Here is a 12561-nt window from a genome sequence, read left to right on the forward strand (position 1 = left end):
GTGCTACTATTCTGGATCCACGCTACAAAAAGGCGCTGGCAGACAACGCATTCTTTCCTTTCGCTGATGCAGATGTTCAAAAGTACAAACATTGGTTAGCCTGGTCAGCCAAGAGGTTTGAAAAAGAACGGCAGGTTATTGAAGGAGAAGCCAGTACATCAGCATCAGCATCAGCAGGCCATCCGCAGTCACAAGAATCCACTTCTGCACCTGTGGCTGGGGCACAAGTGACCTCTCAGCCGTTAAAGACACCGGCAACTGGATCATCTGCACCACACACAATGACAACACTAACAGTGGCTGGGGAGGAGGATTGGCTAAGTTTGATGGGGTATGGTTCTCGAAAAAATGTCACAGGCACAGCAAAAAGTAAGCAAAGTGGAGGAACAGTTGATGACCTTGAGTCGATGGTGCAGGACTATCTGAATGACTCAACAGAGGTCTTCCTTAATGATGAGCCATTGCAGTATTGGCATGGCAAAAAACAATTGTGGCCACAGCTCTTCAACCTGGCTATAAACTATTTGTCTTGCCCACTCGCAAGTGTGTCTTCTGAACGTGTTTTCAGTGCTGCTGGTGGCATTGTAACTCCCAAACGGAGCCGCCTCTCGCCCAAAAATGTGGAGCGGCTGACAATGATCAAGATGAATCAGCACCTCATACCACCAGATTACAAAGTACGAGAAAGCACGCCGCATGAAGACGAGGAGGACAGCAACGTAGATGAGGGGATTTTTTCTCTGTTCGGTGCCACTGACCTCATCCAGCCTGAATTCGCAGAGTTTGATGACGAAATCTTGTTCTTATTCCCTGACACCGAGCCCTGAAAATGAGACAATCAATCAAGAACTTTCTTTTTCGTCCTTATTCACTTTTATTCCTGTGTGCTTTGTGTCTCTCTTTCTTTGTTTTGCACAGTTAATTTAATTCAAACTTTAATCACCTAATCCCAAAAACAAGACCATCATCAGAACTGTCTTCACTTGTTTGCTTATTGATTTGAAGGTGCCGCAGTCTACATTCCTCAGGTTCACAAGTACTGAAGAACATGCTCCTCTATCCTCCTCCTCCAGACTGCGATTTCCCTCCAAGCAGAGTGCTGGATTACGCACAATGAAGAAAGACTCAGCACTTGTGGGGGTGTTGTACTTCTTTGCGGGTGAGTTGACGGTTTTGGGCCCATTGTTGTGAAGCTCTAATAATGGACAAAAGTGTTTTGGACCAAATATGAGGTGGAAATTTCTTGCCGTTTTTGCTGACTTGCTTGCCTTTGAGGTGCTCTTTGGCGGGGTTCCGGGGGTTTGTGTGTAATTTTTGGTGTCTGTCGAAGCACTGCTGCGACAGTCTAATCTTGATTGCATTTGCTTTTCAGGAAATCCGTGGTGGAAAACAGGAGTTATGATGATTGATGATGATGACGACCTAGCTGCACAGCGCCGCGTTTGGACCGAAGGCCGAGAGACATTGTAAGTATGAGATTTAGCTTTTCCGCTGTTTGGGGGTGTTGTGTCGGGTGTTTTTTTGCGGGTGGGTTGGCGGGTCTTGCCTGGGGCATTCCTGGGAAGGTCTAATACCGGATACAAGTGTTTTGGACAAAATCCATAAGGAACAGCCTTTTTTTTGCCATTTCTTCAGACATCTTGCTCAATGTAGCGTTTTGGGGGGCTTCCTGCTGTTCGTGGGTGGGTTGCGGCCGGGGTCTCTGTCGAAGCACTGCTGCGACAGTCTAATCTTGATTGCATTTGCTTTTCAGGAAATCCGTGGTGGAAAACAGGAGTTATGATGATTGATGATGACCTAGCTGCACAGCGCGTTACTTTGGACCGAAGGCCGAGAGATATTGTAAGTATGAGATTTAGCTTTTTCGCTGTTTGGGGTGTTGTCGCGTGTTTTTTTGCGGGTGGGTTGGCGGGTCTTGGCTGGGGCATTCCTGGGAAGGTCTAATGCCGGATAGAAGTGTTTTGGACAAAATCCTTAAGGAAAAGCCTTTTTTTTGCCATTTCTTCAGACATCTTGCTCAATGTAGCGTTTTGGGGGGCTTCCTGCTGTTCGTGGGTGGGTTGCGGCCGGGGTCTCTGTCGAAGCACTGCTGCGACAGTCTAATCTTGATTGCATTTGCTTTTCAGGAAATCCGTGGTGGAAAACAGGAGTTATGATGATTGATGATGATGACGACCTAGCTGCACAGCGCCGCGTTTGGACCGAAGGCCGAGAGACATTGTAAGTATGAGATTTAGCTTTTTCGCTGTTTGGTGGTGTTGTGTCGGGTGTTTTTTTGCGGGTGGGTTGGCGGGTCTTGCCTGGGGCATTCCTGGGAAGGTCTAATACCGGCTAGAAGTTTGTTGGACAAAATCCATAAGGAAACACCAGTTTTGGCACTTTTTGTAAGTTAGGGTTCGTTAGGGTTAGCCCTAGCAGCAGGATTGCATGTGTTTAGGGGGGTTCTATTGCAACGCGGTTCTGTTGTTGTAGAGCACTGTTGGAGCGATGCTGGCTATGGATACTTTTGCTTGCAGGCAAGTGGTTTGAATACAATCCACGGTCTGTATTTGGGTCTACTGTTACTTTCAAAGTACGTTTTGTAACCATTTTTCTGCTAGGCATCGTTTTTGGAGATATGATTGGGTTCTTCTACATTTTTGCGACTGGCTTTAGTAAGGGTCTTGGTGGGAGCATTGCTGGGAAGGTCAAATTTTGTTCTAAAACACAGTAGTACACCCACCTTGAGGGGAAAGATCCGCTATAATATTTTGGCCATACTTATTGATCCTTAAAAAGGTGACTCAGACAGAGCACGCAATTTCAAAAATATTGTACTGTCTATTAGGGAAATCAAAGTGTCACTTTTTGAACCACACAGCGTACATACCTTTTATTTATTTATCAGTGGTATTGTAATAGCACTTCCTGTTTTCCGTTCAATAATTACAGGCCGGGTTTCAGTCAACATCCGCCAGGCAGGCAGTGGACAGGGTGTCTCTTCTGTCAGTGGTCACCACCACATTGATGGACGAAGCGTCAGCTGGAATGGAGGAGTGCCGCCAATAAGAGGAATTGTTTGCTGCATGCAACTTACTTACCAATTTCAACAGGACAACTCCAACAACATACGCAATACAGATACAGTATCCATTGTTGTCTTTTATTCTATGAGTGTGACTGCATGTGCTTACCTTTAGTTTGTAACCAAAGATTGTCTGTAAACTCTGTATCTTCAATTATTGTTTGTCCATGCTCTGCTTTTTTTTTCTTCTCTCAACAAAACCTACCCAAAAAGAAACCCCCATTCCCATCCATTTTACAAACCCTAACCCTCTTCCCCCGGGCTGTGTTGTTTTGCTTGATGTCTGACTAAAATGACATCAATAATTCCACACACTTGCTGGGGAGGATAAGGTGATAGCAGCAACAGGCTGGTGAAGGAATACGAGGATATCTTCTAGACTTACTCAGCTTCAGTACTATATCTTCTAGTAGTAGTAGCCAATGTCAAATAAATTCAACGCAAGTACTAGTTATACTTGCAATACTTTACCATTTGTTAGGCTACATTATGGCACTGTTCTAGTGTACTGTCACCTGCTATTTTCTCGATCGTACCGTAACCGTTGTAATGCTACAGTAAGGAGTACAAACAAGGTTTCGTTTTCTTTTTTTCCATAGGCATGCAACTGCCACTGTGTCACACCACTAGTACCACCGCAATGAGGAAATGTCACCCGCCCAGGAATGACAACGTTAATCCCCATTTCACCTGGAGCCAGCCCTGGGCCTAGCCCTAATTTCTAACACAAATTACAGGTAAGATAAGCGTTTGGTGGGAGGTAGTATAATGGAGTATTATTTCGGAGTAGACAAGAGATTGACGGTTGTACTACTAAAGTCCTACGACTGTTCAGGAAAACAAAGTTACTGTTACACCCCCGCCCCCCACCCACCAGACTGAAAAGCAGTAAAAAACAGGTATGGTCAGATAAAGTTGAAAAATATATTTATTTATCCCTAACAAAATAATCTCCCTCACCCACCCTAACCCCAACGATTGTCTCTGAAACGTCCCAAAACGATCCCAACTCCCAAATCCCACCCCCCAAAAGTCTATAAAAAAAGGGCAAGGGACACTCCACTACTGGAGGGTGCTGGTGCTGGTGCATGATGCGGCATGGGCATCATACTCCTTGCGGAGGGTGGCAAGCTCGGAGCGGAGGCCCTTAACCAAGGTCTTATACCTCAGGACCTCCTGCTCCAGGTTGGACATGCGGACTCGTAGGCGGCGTTGGCGTTCCTTGCAGCTCCTGTGGGGGGCAGCTGGTATTTCGTTTGCTTGGCGGTGGCGGTCGGCTTTCTTAGCCCGGCTCGGTCCCGCTGGCTTAGTCACGGAGGAGGATGCAGTGGTCACAGTCGAAGATGTTGCCCCGCTCGACTGCGTGTCCTCCTCCTCCTCCAGGGCCACCAGCCGCCGATACTCGGCGACTGTGGCCTCCAGCCTCCGTTGCCGGGCCAATCTAGCCTGCTCCCTCCTTGTTGTTGATTTGGAAGGAGCAACTATATGAAGAAAGAAAGACATAGTCTGTAACCAATGCTCCTTATTAATAACACAAAGTGATTGAGCCGAAAGTTGGGTCACAGAGTACAAGTAGCAAATTGAAAGCACAGTACATAACTATTGAGGACAGTATCTATGTAACCTCCCACTTCTGCATCCTTGCTCTAACAGTAGTGGTAGTTTAATGAACTAATTCTACGACCACTATGGACTTCCATTACAGTCGACTATGACAGTACAACAGTCTTATTCTTCTTCTTCTCTCTTGTTTAGGGAAATGGGTACGTTATCTTATGCAAGCCGGCAGAATGACATGGACACAGCACAGTGAAGTTGCACCCGAGAAAAAAAGTTGCACACCATGATGATGGAGACAGACTTGCGTTACTGTACCGGTCCAGTACATGCAGATGGTGAAGCTATTACTTTTCTATTACGGGTGGCACTGAGAATACTCTGTTACAAGGGCTACTGCTTAATTAATTTACCTTTCACCCTACAGTGCAAATGAGTACTAGAAAAGGAAACTGAAGAAGCTAACTAATTTGATTATCTATCACTTCACATGGGACGTATTTAATGACAGATGAGATGACTTTAGGTGCTTTGCTTAATATTGAGTGAACAGTGATACACCCACACATGAATGACGTACTACAAGTAAACTAAAGTTATTAAGAGAGGTACGGAGTGTCCACCGTAATAACCAGATATATGCTGTGAATGCAAACGCAATACAAAGTACTGCTACTATTCATGGTAGTATTGGACACATTTACAATTTCTTTTCCTTGCCTTCCCTGCACTGGGACGGACGTGCGGGTGCGGTGGTACATGCTCTTCAAGGTAACACTTACTTCACCTGGCGACCATCTACTCTCTCTAGATACACATGTGCTATGTAAGAGTCAGAGAATACCATGCTCCAGGCATCCATTCAGTCAAAGTATACGCACACATACAGTTTCTGTTTCACCCACCCAGGCTGCTGTCCTTCCACCCATCCTTGCTTCATCATTGACCCAGCCATGCACCATACCATATTCTTTCCTTCCCAGCCACCTCTGGGTCCAAGCAAACACATATCGTTCTTCTTTGCCAGCCATCATACAAGTTCGCGTCCCACTTACTTACACCCTTCTTTCGCTTTTCGTTCATCCCATCCATCACGTTCGTCTAAGAACTTATTGGGATTCTTCTCACCAAAAACTTCACAGCTAAGTCGAAGTACATTTCGAGGAGGCTACTACCTGGTTGATTTGTAATTGTAATACACCCGTGCAGAAAGCACACTATGCAGTCTTCAATCTCAATAAGTAAGGAATATATAGCTTACCTGTTTCCGCCACCACCGTTTGATCCCCCACAGGAACGGCCACCAGCTCTTCTAACGCCGCCTCCTCCCCAGAGGCCTCCGAGTCCAAGTCCAACACAGCCACCTCCGCGCTGGCCCCGTCACCAGATGTTACACCTACAAAGTACATTTAAGAATGTTAGAATTCACCACTCACTACTATATAATATTTGGTCTAGGAGAAATGTTAAAAAAACAGAATACAATGTAATAATTTGTGACTGTCTACTCCATAGTAAAAATGTCCCATTTTCCAGGGAAGGCTGTTGTCTTGCTGCACTTTTATGCACAACTGATGAATGCTTGCTTTTGATTTTTAACACGCACCACTTTTTCTCCTAACAGACAGAAGCTTGACTCCTGAGTCCTAAGAACACGACCAGGATCAAGTTCAAACTAGGTGAGAGTTCGGCTCGACCACAAGAAATGTGTCCAATTAATCGTCAGCACTAACCACTTTTCCGTTTACAGTTAAATAGTTTTATGACAAAGTAGATTTTAATAAATGTGTTTACTTTTAATAAAGCTTTTACACTTAAATAGACTCTGTGGTTTTTGTTCCTCTAGACTAGAGTGGATGAGCTAAAGGTTTTGGAATTTTTGCAAGCATGAGTGCCTCTGACACTTCTTGACTGTGCTGTGACTCCGTACTACTCTCTTGTCCTGCGTACGATAATCTAGAGATCATTGGGGATCTATAATCGGTGACTTCGGGAGCTGAATGACTCTGCCACACTATCTAGTCAGTAAGGAGACAGTGCATAGAGGTATTGCTGAATATAATGGGAGTCCAATGGAATTGCCAAATGTCCAATCTTAGTTAGCTACACAGACAGACTAATAAGAATAGTCTAGTAATACCACAGGGAGTCATATTCGAGGCAGGATAAGAATTTATATCCAGTCTACAAGAAGATCAAAGACGATTTAGAAAAAATCGAATGAGGAACGCTAGGAAAAAATATGTACTGTTTATTAAAATGTAAACTTACTGGGGCCAGCAAAGGAGCCCTCGCCTGCCCGATCCTGGCCTGCATCCTCAGCACCCTCCTCCTGTGTCCTCTTGCCCTTGGGGGGAGCTGATGTACAACATGAAAGAAAGAAAAACCAGAAAACATGGATGAGATTTTTCAACCAAATCAAACATTTCAAAAGAACAATAACAACATATTTTGGAAAAATAGCAAATAGATAGACAACTATTCCACGGGATCTATCTCATGTGGTATACTACGTTATTCGTATTGCCTGATTTGCGGAACGTTGACTTAGAAAGTTCCTATGTAACTCAATAAACAGACTACTAAAGAGGTTTGCCTAGGCCTGGCACTGCAGGCAGCAGTGCGCAACACGTGACAGACAAAGTCCATCCTGCTTGCAGATCAGTGAATACTCAAACTATCAATCCACCCGCCACCATCGCCACTATTTCTTCTGATAGCCATGTGACTGTCTAAAGGAAGGACTGGACTTCAGTCTGTTGGGGCTGATTTATAAGTCCCTTGCGGAAGTTGCGGCTGATTTTCCTCCATTGTTGCGTGCCTTTTCTGACGCAGCGGCAGAACAAAAGACTCGCCATGGTGTTGGTGCGGCGTATATATTAAAAAAAAAACCACATATGGGCATATGGGCGATGCATCACGTTGTAAAGCCCTGCGCCATCAGGGGGCGTTCCGGCGCAAGGGAGGGCGTACCTGCGCAGGAACGAATCCTAAAAGTGGCTGAGGGAAATCTACAAGATGTCAATCAGTCACTTTTAGGACAATGATGCATGACTCAAACCCTGCGCGCTTGAAGCCGACGTACGGCTTGATGCAGCATTGGGGAGATAGGGTACCCCAGAGCATTGCTGGAGCTGCGCCATCGTTGGCACGCAACTCCAGCAATGCGCTGCCTTTACGGCACAGATGCGTAAGGCTTCTGTGACGTTTTGGGCCAATGGGTGGTGGTGGCATGGCACACAATTACTGCCGCATCCCTGCTACTTTGCAGGGATGCGCCGGTAATTGAAAATATGACCCTTACTGTCTAGCATTACGCAGTTCTTTTCTTTACAGTACACTCATACATAATTTCTCAGGCCAATGAAATGCTTCTGAACACAACATACAAAACAAAGAAGCATAGTAGCAAGCAAGGCTACTGAGAAGGAGAGCAGTGCACCTGAAAATGAAATGCATAGAAGATTTTGAAATATAATTTACCTCAATGTAATCGGCAGCATTATTGCTCTTGGTAAAGAACAAAGATTTGCAAATAACAGAGCAGGATAAAACAGAGTAGTAAATGTACTACTACTACTACTCACCAAGCCCGGGGACCTCTACGCCGAGCGCGTCCAGCAAGTCCCGCTCCCGGTCCATGACATCGGTCCAGCGGTGGGTGGCCTGGTTATATGTGCGCCGGACCCCAGAGATCTTGTACATGGCCCGGCACACCTTCTCCCACCGCTGGCGGCGCTCCCGGATGCCATAGCCGGTCGCGATCTTGCCGCCTCCCAGGATCGTCTTGGGGAGGCGGCGCTGGACGTGGAAGATCAGTGCCGCCACTTCCTCCGCGCTGAAGATCTCCCTCGGGACCACTTGCTCCCCCCTTAAACGCCCGCACGGGAGCCGGGCACGGGGTGCGGGACCCTTCCCCTTCTCAGGGTGCTTCCCGGCTCCCTTTACCATGGTCTGGGCAGAAATAAACTTAAATGATAAAGAAGAAATAGAATAGTGAAGAAGAAAAGAAAAGAGTTTAAAAAAGTAGTTTAAAAGTAACTAAAAGCTGCAGAAAACACAAAAATATAGAGCTAGAAAAATAGAGGGTTAGATAATAAGTAAAATTAGATCAAAAAAACTTCAAACAAGCAAAGGATGGCAGAGATTGAGAGAGGATAGAGAAAGCATGCCCAGAACCATAGCAATGAATGAGAAACAAGATGGCCGCGCCCGTTCACGACCGCGTGGGTAAGTTCGCGCGAGATTTTCCTTGCGAGTACGCGCGAAATTGTACTAGCGAGCAGCACACTTTGCGAGATTACACATAGCGGGCGGAAACGGAATTACGTCACGCCAACAAGATGGCCGCGCCCATGTACGAACGATAGGGTAACTTGGCAAACGAATAGCTAGAAGCGCCTCGCGAACACGCGCAAGATCACGCGAACATACACGTCGCAACAAAAACAATTTTGTATTCGCACGTATTCGCGGCTTCCGAAATCGATCTCGCACGGATTCGCGCCCCAAAAAACGCGCGAAATTGCAGAAAAAACGATTTTAGCTAAAATGAAAGCAATGAGCAGGTGCAAAAGTTCAAACTTAACATTAGTAACATTCAAGGTAGTGCTTCCTGATGGGCCCCTCCAGAGTTTGCAACTATTCTATGACCCTGCTATGACCCAAACAGCAGGCTCATAGAATAGCACCATAAAGGTCCTGTGAAAAAAAAATGTCACTGCAACAAAAAGCAAATTACAGATAAGGAAGGAAGCAGGTGCCAGCCAGACTGGAACTTTCAAAATTACTGACACATTAATGAAACACAAATTAATTGATGGCAGTTGAAGAAGGGCAGGTGTGCTTGCTTTTTTCAACCACCATAATCTACAGTGATAAATAAACCTAATAGGTGCCAGTGAGGATGTACTAGAGGGTGGCATGGGTGTCCCAGAGGGTGGCAGTGGTGAAACAGAGGGTGCTGTGAACCTGTGATGATAAACCAGACGTAGAAACAACATAGTCGCGGCCGTTGCAAGCCGAAAAGTAAGTTCGCAATTGCGAACTTGTCCCAAAATCGGCGCGAACACGTGCCAACACAAAAAACGGAAAAATCCGCAAATCCGCTAGAGTTCGCGGATCTTCGCGGATTGCGAATCCGTAAATACGCAAGTTCGCGGATTGCCAATCCGCAAAATCCGCCCATGCTTACTTGTGAGATAAACACAAGTCTACGGTGCTTTCCACGGCGCGTATGGCACCATTGTAGTAGTGAAATGAGGCGCACAAACGCACGTCAGGTCGGGGTACGGTTCGCTCGCTTATGGCACCATGTTAGTAGTGAAACGAGGCGCACACACGCACGTCAGGTTGGGGTACGGTTCGCTCACGTATGGCACGATGACAATATTGAAACGAGGCGCACACACGCATGTCAGGTCAGGGTACGGTTCGCTCGCGTATGACACCATTGTAGTAGTGAAACGAGGCGCACACACGCACGTCAGGTCGGGGTACGGTTCGCTCGCATACGGCACCATTGTAGTAGTGAAACGAGGCGCACACACACACGCCAGGTCGGGGTACGGTTCGCTCGCATATGGCACGATGACAATAGTGAAACGAGGCGCACACACGCACGTCAGGTCAGGGTACGGTTCGCTTGCATATAGCACCCTTGCAGTAGTGAAACGAGGCGCGCACATGCATGTCAGGTCAGGGTACGGTTTGCTCGCGTATGGCACCATTGTAGTAGTGAAACGAGGTGCACACACGCACGTCAGGTTGGGGTACGGTTCGCTCGCGTATTGCACTACGACAATAGTGAAATGAGGCGCACACATGCACATCAGGTCAGGGTACGGTTCGCTCGCGTATTGCACTACGACAATAGTGAAACGAGGCACACACACAAGCACGTCAGGTCGGGGTACGGTGCGTTACACCCGCTGTGGTGAAGGCAGGGGTACGGTGTGTTGCACACGCTCACGGACTGCAACATTACAATAGTGTTACGAGGCACACACATGGCTCCAATGTTTGGGTACGGTTCAAACCAGGATGTATATCATGTTTTTTTCATTCTATACTTACATGAGCAGTGCCTAGGTGTAGCAGGCTGTGACATAGCACAGGGCATCTGACCCTTTCATCAATCAGTGTGATGACCTGTTGACACCTGTCATGTGTGATGGGGCAGTAAGTGTAACACATCACCTTAACACTTGTCCCCTATGTATCATTACGCGCATTTACTCATGCACATCAACATTGGGATGGCACAGTCATCGCTATGGGCAGCTGTCTCATTATGCCAGTGAACGGGGCCCCTTCGCACTTGACATTTTGACGCTGAGCATGACACTATCTGACAATGTCATGTGTGTGTCATGGTAAGAGTTGCAATAGCTGTTTGTGTTGCATTAACTGCATATGCTGTTGGTGCATCTCTCATGAGTCTGTGTTGTGATTGACATGGTTGTCCATGTACGCACACCATGCCACCATGCCACATGTGCTTTTCAAAGGATTTTGTGTCTGATGGCATCATACATCATACATCATTTATCCCCATAACTGTCTGCATCAAGACAATGGCTGTGGTGTTGCTTTCACACATGCACACCTCATTTGCAATTTGTCCGATATGAAATGTTGGAGTGCCAGCAAGATGCCATATGTGTCCTAGATGTCTTGCACATGCCAGACCCCATAGTGACTTGATGTGTAGTTGCAGTGTTGCATGTGCTATGTACATTGCTATCGTTGTTGGCTGACAGTTGTGGTCAATTCTTACCAAATATGTCCTGCAGGGCTCCGCCTCTACCAACGCCTTTTCCTGACTTGGAGACCATGAGGGAACATGATTGCATCTGACGTTACTGATTCACACAGGTATCTGACTGCTCTGACACCAAAGCTAAAGGTGATGGCAGCACTACTTTTCTTTGCTATAGGTACGTTTCAATTTACCATAGCTGATGTTGGGGGGATGTCACAAACCATGTTCAGCCGTGTTCTACGTGATGTGTTAGCTGCTATGTTGCAGCACATTAATGAGTTCATAAAATTTCCAACTGGACAAGAGTTGACAGATGTAAGGGGTGACTTCTATGCCCTGGGAGGGATGCCACACGTCATTGGGTCCATTGATGGTACACATGTGGCTTTGGTGCCACCACAGGCTCAGGAGCACTCAATAAATGCACTGGTTGTGTGTCTTGCTAACATGCTGGTTTCCCATGTTTGTGCACGTTTTTCAGGATCGTGCCATGATGCATTCATCATGAGTCGTAGCAGGGTACCACTGATGATGCTTCAGCTGCACAACGAGCGGGCATGTCTTGTTGATGGGTAAACTATGTTTGTCCTGTATGTCTCATTTATGTTTTATGTATGACGGCATCTCATTACACACTCGTTTGCATGATGTTTACTTGTAGGAGACGCTGGATATCCCAACATGCCGTGGCTCATGACACTGCTCCGCAATCCCAGAACAGCTGCAGACCAGCGGTACAACAATGCACACGGGCAGACCAGGCGAGTGATAGAGCGGACTTTTGGACTCCTGAAGAGTCGATTCCGGTGCCTTGATAAGACCGGTGGATCCCTCCCATACGCCCCTCAAAAGGTATGTAACATTTTCATTGTGTGCTGCATGCTGCACAACATGGCAGTTGAGGAGGCTGTACCACTCATTCTGGATCCTGATGAGCTGGAACATCCACCCGTTGAGGACCCTCCCTCTACAGATGCGAGAAAACCCCAATTTAACCAGCTTCCGGAAACAACTTAAAACCTTCTTCTTTAGCAAATAGTAACCTTTGAGGGCACCTTCTGTTCAGTGTTAGCGCCTGGACGCCTCAGGGCAACTGTTGCGCTTTATAAATATTATTTTCATTTCATTTCATTTCATGCCGGCCTTGGTCACAATGAAAGAGATGAGGAGGAGGAGG

The sequence above is a fragment of the Lissotriton helveticus genome, chromosome 6 (assembly GCF_964261635.1).
Source record: "Lissotriton helveticus chromosome 6, aLisHel1.1, whole genome shotgun sequence".
NCBI lineage: Eukaryota > Metazoa > Chordata > Amphibia > Caudata > Salamandridae > Lissotriton > Lissotriton helveticus.